Here is an 8,764-nt window from a genome sequence, read left to right on the forward strand (position 1 = left end):
CTGACCCTGAACTGAGGCCATGTTTTGAACTCTGCCCCTGTCCCTGTTCCTCCTCTGGTGGCCTAACCAATAGGCCAGACTGCCCATTACTTGATCAGTAGATTTTCTGATGCCTAAATTGGCAGTATCTAAGGGAATAACCTAGATTTTGACCTAAATGCCAAAATGCTATGGTGGAAGATCTCTATTCTGAAAGCAAGATGCAATAGTGATATGTACAAGGTGAGAACACAGATGAACAGCTCAGACAGATGAGTGGCAAAAGTAATTTCTCAAGTTTTTCTTGTCCAAAAACGCACTGAGAATGTCAGTTGAACTATATGTCGTTAAAACAACAACTTAATGTTTATGGTGATTCCCCTCAGGTTTTTTTTTATTACTACAACAAAATAAGTAGAAATGATGGAATTTTTTCATGGCCTCATTACATTCATTGCTATGTTCCCAGTCTGTTCTGTGCACATCTTCTCACCAGCAATCTCCAGGCCCATCTGATATAGTTTCTGTTGTAATCACTGAGACCAAACCTCCACTTTAGTGACAAATGGTATTTTAGGTAATAATTATGGGCTTCCCACTATAATCAAGAGTTACATTGCTGCATACAGAGAGGGGTTTTTTTCTTTCTTTTAAATACCTTTACGCACAACAGAAAGTTTTATAGTGACTCATAGCTGTTCCAAAAGGCAACGTGAGCAGAGCTCATTGTCATTTTTAGCAATGGTGTCTACCTTCCTGCTTTCTTGTTTATTTGCAGAAAAGTCTGTTCCTCAAGGTTTTTAATGCTGTTTATTCTCATAACCAACATTAATGCATAGAAAATATGTTAGATGGAAGGCAAATCAAATGCAGAAGCCAAGTCACATCAGTCCCAAGGCTGCTGCAACTGTTGGGGCACCTTAGATGCTGCATCAACCCTCCTCCACTCTGCCCTGTGTGTGGCTAGCTTTGTACAAAAGAGCAAGCTTTAATAATCCCGGTCATAGCAGCCTTCTTAGGTTTCTCCTGAGTAAATTAAAAGGCTTCTAAAACCATCCTATCACTCATTTTACTATTACAAAAGCTCACTGAAGAAGATACTGATAGTTCCATTTAAAGGAATATTTATCTAATGTTATTTCTTCTGTGTTTCAGTAATGGGAGTTATTTTGTTGAATAATTTGCTTTGGATTTTAGGGGGATTTGGGTTTTTTTTCCTGCTTTTAAGAAGAAAAGTAAAATCAGGCAGCATGCTGGGCAGTTCAGCAATCTCTAGGTGAGCCAAGCTGTAGGAGGACTGTGGTAGTACCTACAAAAGCCAACTAAAATCTGTGGCTTTTTACCAATTGTAACTTTGTAACAACATCTCCTACCTAGTCTTCCAATTTCCTATGCTCAGACTCTGCAGCCTGTTCAGGATTCAGCAGTGTTACTCATTTTGATTATGTCACCCATTTGTTCAGTGAGTAATTTACTGCCTTCCTTTAAGAATCAGGATACAATTTAAGGTTTAACTTCTAACGTTTAAAACACTTACAGTGCCAGGTGCAATTTACTTATGGTTACTGATTGATGTCTACTTTCTCTTTGGAGTTGAAAGTCAGCTTTGGATTATCTCTTGTCTATTCCCACAACATCCTTGTGTGCTGCTAGTACGTTAGCATTTCTCCAGCTGCTTCCAGTCTGATAGTGTTCCCAGCCAAATCATCAGCTTTGGACTTTGTATCATTTCAGTGGAGAAATTACATTTTTTTCATGGGACACAATGAAATGTTATACTCATGCCCTTGGTAGGGTATTTTTAAATTTCAATTTTTGAAATGTAACATGATATTACTTTTGCAAAACTACTTCCCAGTAGTCCAAAGACACCGCAGTTGGGTATTCTGTTGTTCTTTTGGTGAAGTGGGTAAACAATATTTCATCATGCCTTCTCATGTGCACAGCTCTCTGTTTTAGGAAAAACTATTATATCTTCATTCTATATAATTCTTTAAAAATTCTGAAAGATGGCAGAACATCCCATGACTACACAAGAAAATCAAAGTTTAAACTATTATTAAAGTTACAAAGTAAAGCACTTAGAAGTAGATAATGTCAGATTTAATGTGCTTTTGCCACATTAATTTGCCCTTTTTGTGCATGTTGTCCCTATGCACTCTTTAATTACATGATAACATGATATGTTTTTTACAAGATCCTTGTCTCAGTGCACTTGATGGAAGGTACAATACTTTGTTCTTTCTTCTTTGTTCACAATGTAGCTCTATGCTTTATTTAATGAGCTTTGGTATGAAAACAGAATTATCAGTTACCTTCTGGGTTAGTTTATGGTGCCAAATACTCATCACTATAGTATTTGAATAGTTCATAGTTGATATTCAGAGTTAATAGGCAGAACAAATCTTTGGAGTGAGGTGATGCCATTATCCCCATTTTAAGATGCAGAACTAAGATAGAAAAAGATTAAGGTAAAGTATCCACTATTTAAGGTGCCTCAGACCTGATTTTTCAGAGTTCTTAACACTGTATGAAATGCAAAACTCTGGAACTATTAGTTCAGAGATGATACCTTTTATTAGACCAACTAAGAAATTGCAAAAAAAATATATCTTTTTCTGCAAGCTTTCAGACACAGGAACCCTCCCTGAGGAAAATTAAAGATGGTAAAAAGTCCCCGTAAGTAGAAAATAAACTTTTTTGCACAGAGGAAGCTGAAGGTGGAAGTCTATTCCTCTGGGTCCACGAGAGTGTCTTTGTGAGTTGCTCTCTGCTGTGGAGATCAGGCAGGATTCCTTCCCTGGTGGTGTCAGATAGCAGAAAGGCAGGGAGGTGTAGAAATCTTTCTTGTTGTTCAGCAATGAAGTTTAAATCCAAAATTGGCTAAAATTTGGCATCTTCCACGTTTCAGGGATGTATTTGGTAGCTGTGTTGGTCTGAGACAAAAAGAAATAGAAAACTCTCAAACTCTTGGTTCAGATATTATACCGTTTATTAGACCAACTAAAAGAAATTGCAAAAGAAAACCCTTAACAATGAATAGCACTTCATATGTATATAGCAGAGCTCCTATTGACTTCAGTTGCAGCTACACATACTCAGCACTCCTATAAATCTGGTCTCAAAGACTCAGATCAGGAGTCCAGAAAATGATAAGCAAATAATTAGTAACCATGGCTGATTATAGAAGTTTAAAACAATGTGCTTTACTAAAAGAAGCAGCGTATTACTTGGACCCAGCTCTGCATTATGTCTATAGATTGGGCACTTCAGCTGGGCTTTTTGGCACTTTTATCTAAAGCTGATTCAATCATCTTTAGACAAAAGCTCCAAAAAAAAAGCCTCACTAAAGTGCCAGATCTATACAGACATTGGGTGAGCTGGGTCCAATTAAGGCACTTCTTCTGGGCATGCATGGGGTTCAGCATAGGAAGGCACTGAATCTAAAGTAAAGCACCATTTTGGATTTTTTTTTTAATGTCTATAAGCAGTCCGTGTGTAGAAAGTTTGGTAGTTTGATTCAGGTGACTTGCCCAGCATCACTGCAGATCCCTGTATCTAACTCTCCACTTCAGTATTCATCTACCTTTACCGTGAAGCCATTTTCTCTTTTCTTACAATCCTCTCCCTCACTTACTACACACCTTCAATTTCTGCAACAAAACAGGCAGTCTCCTTCACCATAAAAACCTGAGTCATCCTCAGAGCAGTTCCCATGCACTTAACGAGGAACAATACGTATAGAAAAAATATGTTGTCATATAATTAGGCTACACTATATTATATATGGACAAGGGAGGCAAATTAAAGTTGCATAGGAACTTCAATTTTGCATTTCATCATTCTAGAGTGCTTGACTTCGCAATCGTTATAGTGCTCTCTTAATAATGTGCTTGCATGTTTAATTTCTTAAGTTTCCTGTAAAAAAAAAGCAAGCAGAAAACAGGAATTTTATCATGTGGCATTATATTGATACACACATCAGTTGGATGTTAGCTCTAACATACAGGCCTCTGCCATCGGCTCTATCAGTAAATGATAGCAGCAATAGGTTATCATCATCATCTATGTTGACAAGCTCTAAAAAGGGATGGGGCACACATTGCCAATGTATTTCACAGATGCTTGCTGAAACAGAGGAATGATCACATTCAGGAATCTTGAGTTCCATTCCAAGCTCCATAGGGGAACATATTCAATTGAGAACTGATTTCTCTGCTTATTGTCCCCAGGTATGACCCCTTTTGCTTCATCCCCTTAAAATTGTCCTTGTTGCATTCTTGTTCATTCCCCATCCTTAGCTTGGCACTCCCAATCCTATTGTATCCTTAAAGAAAGTCCCAATTTCCAGTTCTCTGGCAACTCATCCAGGTCCCTCTCTGGACTCTCTATCCCAGTCCGACTCCCTGCCATTCCCATTGTCCCTATTGTGCTAGCATCAGTTCTCCTCCTTCTATTTTTCTCTCTTTCCAGCTACCTAGTCTCCCCTTCCCCACCTACATCCCTCATTCCCACTGGCTTCTCATGCAATCTCTGCTTACAAGTTTTGTCCCATACTCAGCTCTGTCTTCCTAATGCCTCTGCTTCTTTCTGCTGTCCCACTGGTTTTCAGTCCCAGTTTCCCTACCCAGTCAATCAAAGTCTCTCCTCAGCTCCCAAGCTCTGTAGAATAAAACCACGATTTTCTGCCAGTGTGTCCTTTTCAGCCCTTGCCATCCTCCAGTCTCAGTCTCTGCTCACTGGGCTCCTTGCCCAGCATAGTCTTCCTGCTTTTTCTCACAGGTCTGACTGTTGGAGCAAACACAGTACGGGTGGAATCTTTATGGTAAATTTAAATGCTAAAATCCAAGGAGTGTCTAGCACGCATGTAGGAACAACAGTGTTTCAAAGGTTTATGGTTGGGACAAATGTTCATGGGGATGGCAAAAGGCAAACCCCTAGCAAAACATTATTGCCTTGTGTGGCAGGGCATCTTTGGTGCCCGCCACTTTTAGGACAGAAAATAGATAACAGCCAGGTGCCTGATGAGGGCAGCCATTTTGGACCCAGGGATATAAGTTGGGCTGCAGAAAGGAAGGAGGTAACATCAGACTGAAAGGCTGTGCCAGGAATATCAGAAGGTAAGGACAGGAGCAGGGGCTATGGGGTGGAGGTGACCCCTTGTCCGGCATAAGATAGAAAACTGCACCCTGCCAGGGAAGGGTGGTTTGGGGTGGCTCCTGGTGGTGTGGGAGCCCCCAGGAAATGCCAGGCCAGTTACTTCCTGAGTAAAAGGTGGGTCAGGGTACCTTATAACCCCAGCCCCACATCACTGGTGGTGTTCTAACAAGCAGGGGAAGCCCAGGCTCATAAAGGACCCCTAAGGAAGAGCTCAGGCTGGAGGAGGAACCTGGGGCTGTGCCCAGGCAGCAGGGGAAAGTCTGTGGGTGTGCATGGGACCCTGAGAGAGGTAGAGGTCCTGTGAGGAGGCCCAGTGGGGGCCTAGTCGCCCAGTGAGGGGCCAGGAGTGCAGCTGGCCAGGATAGTGGGAAACGCCCAACAGACTGCACTGGGGCTGACCAAGGTGTGGAGAGCTAAGCCCGAAGCCAGGTGAGGCCAGGCAGTATGAGTGTAGCCCTGAGAGAGTGCAGTATGAAAGAGGTTGGGAGTAAATGGGACCCTGGTAAGAGGAGTGGTGTGAGTGGCCCTCCGGGGCTGTAGGGTAGAGCTACAACTGTGTGCCCAGTTTGCTCTGGCCATAGGCCAGAGAGGTAACACTCACAGAGTAACATCTGTGAGGCATGGGACCCATGGAGAGGAGGTCAGAATGGGTATTAAGGCCCTTGTCAGCAGGGCCAGTAACAGGTAGCCTCCCACCTTAGTAACAACTCTCATATTTTTCCAACAAGACATAGCAGGTGAGTGAATGCACGGTTAGCCCAGAAGCAGGGCAGCTAGCAGAGACCCGATGAGGAGGCCACCCTGTTACACTCTGCCAAATTCCAAGTCTCCACTCCAGAGCCTGGAGGTACTAGAGTTTTTAAAGGAGAATTTTTAACTAAAGCCAAACCAATATATTTATCTTTAGCTTCATTCTGAGAAACAACTTACATGTTTTGGCTGAAGTTCTGACAAAGATATTGTGTCTTATTGTTATAAGCATCAGGCAAATGTGGTCTAGCCAGCCCCACTTATATCATTTTTACACTGCCACTTGAGAGGTTCCAGATATTGCATATGTTTTTAAAGCACCTAAGTGATGTAAAACCTATTAAAACATCGAAACTTTGGCTCCGAGTTGCTCAAGCCACTTCTCCCCATCACACCCTCCACCTTTCAGTGCCCTGTCAATAGTGGCCTGTCAATAGTTCAGATACAGTGGGCGCATCTATGCAAGATGCTTAATGCATAGTAACTTGTTACTACTACGCAGTAGCATCACCAGGCATGAACTGTGACACAGTGCTACTGTGCAGTAGTAGCAAGCTACTGCACAGTAAGCATCACTAGGCAACTGTGCCAGGATGCTACTGCACAGTAATACTACTGATTGCGCATTTAGTACTTGATTATGCAACTCATGTAGATGTGTTCAGTGGCTCCATGGGGTGGATCCTATAGGCCATGTGCTTGATACCTTTGCTTTAAAGAATGTTTTAACATACTTGTGTGAGCTTTATTTTTTAAGTGTTTAATTGACACAAATCAAACAAATCCTTACTCTGCACAAAGTAGCTATAGATTCTTTACTATTATACTAGGAAGAACTTCTTCAGCTTTTAAGATCTTACATGAAGGTCCCTGATATGGGTCCAATACTGGTTCTATCAACATTGATAGTAAAGCTTCTGATGACTTTGATGGAACCAGGTTTTTATCCATGTTTTGCAATTAAGTTCTCTTGTAAGGTCAAAGGGCCTCCGCTACTCTGTTGATCCTATTCTTATAGTCTTCATCTTCATCATCTTCTTTTCTCACTTGTCATATCTGAACGGGGTCTCTGTTGCAGATCCTGGCTCTCCACCAGCTTTGGACATACATATATTCTTCTTCCTACTCCTTTTCTCTCATGTCCCACTCCACTGTATATCTCCATTTAATCTTCAGTCTTCCTCTGCCCCTTCTCCTTGGTACTGCCAGTCTGGTAACTTTTTTCCACGTATTCTTCCAGACTCCTTTGGACATGTCCATACCATGCCAGTCTTCTCTCTTGTAGTTTCTTAGATGCCTCCACTACCTTTACCAGTCCTCTGATATAAGTATGCATCACTTTATCCATCTTTGTCACTCCATAAATCCGAGTCCAAGTCCTATTAACTCCACTGTGGATGAGTGATCCTACCCATCCAACACTTGTCCCAAGCCTGAATAAAGGAGGAAGATTAGTGTCAGGAAGGGCATCCAGCTGTAAAAACATTTGCAAAATCATCATGATGTGGATCATGGTGCAGATCCAAAGTCCAAGTCCTATTTCACTTCTTTGTGCCTAAGTGTCACTAATACCTTATTTGGAATCTACACAAGAATTAAGATCCTATTTCTACCTGTGTAGCTATGCTTGCCCATTTTTAGCATGCTCAAATGGCTTCACCAACATTACATATGCTCTGTGGTGGAATAGACTTGCCTGGGTATGGACATAACTGTGTACAAGTCCCTGAAAGTCACCCAGAGATTTTCTGCACCACTCTTCAGGGATAAAATGGGTAAACAGTGGAATTATTTCTGCTCTATGGGGGTGCAGGGCACCCTCTATTCAACAGCAACATCCATCTCAGGATTATGACTATACTCCTGGTTTGTTACTGTTCTGGCCCACATATATTGTCCTCTTGGCTGTCCAATGGTCCAACTTCAAGATAAAGTCTGGAAGGCCCACTGGGCATTGCATAAAGTCTATGCCATAGACTAGGGGTAAGCAACCCCTGGCGTGCATGCCAGAGCATGGCACATGAAAGCATTTTACTTGGCACATGCACCTCTGGGCAGATGATGGGGAAGGTGGTAGGGCTGCACTGCCACTACAAGGATCAGGCCCCTCACAGCTTCCCTACCCACCTGCCCCTGGCATGGCAATATTTTACAAGTTAAAGTTGCGAAACATTAACCAAAAACATTGCCAACCCCTGCAATAGATCATGGCCGGGTGGTTAGAGCATTTTGTTAGATAATAGGAGATATAAGCTCAAACCCCCTCTAAGTGAAGGGACCCTAAAGTCTGGGTCTCCTGCTCTGTGCCCAGGTACCATAATCATTGGACTCAAAGGTAGGTAAGGTCTTCTTCTATTTTTCTTCAGGTCATCTTTATTGCGCGTGTACCTGGGCAATCCTATTTTTCCACAGACAGAATTTAAAATGTACCTAATGTCCCAGGGGGATAAACCAAGCCCCAGTGTCACGATGGGCCGGGGTGGCAATTGACCACAAAAACAGGCGGGATTCTTGGCGATGAAGTACTGAGCGGCTCGGAAGCATAATGGCTTCTTAAACAAGGTGGGTTTATTTGACTTACACTTTTTAGGCGCAGGCACAGTAATTCTTCAGTTACAGTGGTGCGATGGCATGAACAAGCAACAACACAGGGGTCTGTTGGTCCACAGGGTTCTTGAGCCAAGCCCTTGCTATCTAACCCGGAGGCTAGGGGCGGCTGCCTGGCTCAATAGTCCTAGGACTGGTCAACGGCTCATAACAGGATTCAGCTAACACACAGTACAACGAACTGTAACTCGTTGAGGATATGCCGGTCAGATGGTTGGAGTGGTCGTGGAGATAGCTGGAGTCGGGATCAAAGTGTGCAGAGTTGAGC

This window comes from Gavialis gangeticus, unplaced genomic scaffold (genome assembly GCF_001723915.1).
Source record: "Gavialis gangeticus isolate Ggan-Ray unplaced genomic scaffold, GavGan_comp1, whole genome shotgun sequence".
NCBI lineage: Eukaryota > Metazoa > Chordata > Crocodylia > Gavialidae > Gavialis > Gavialis gangeticus.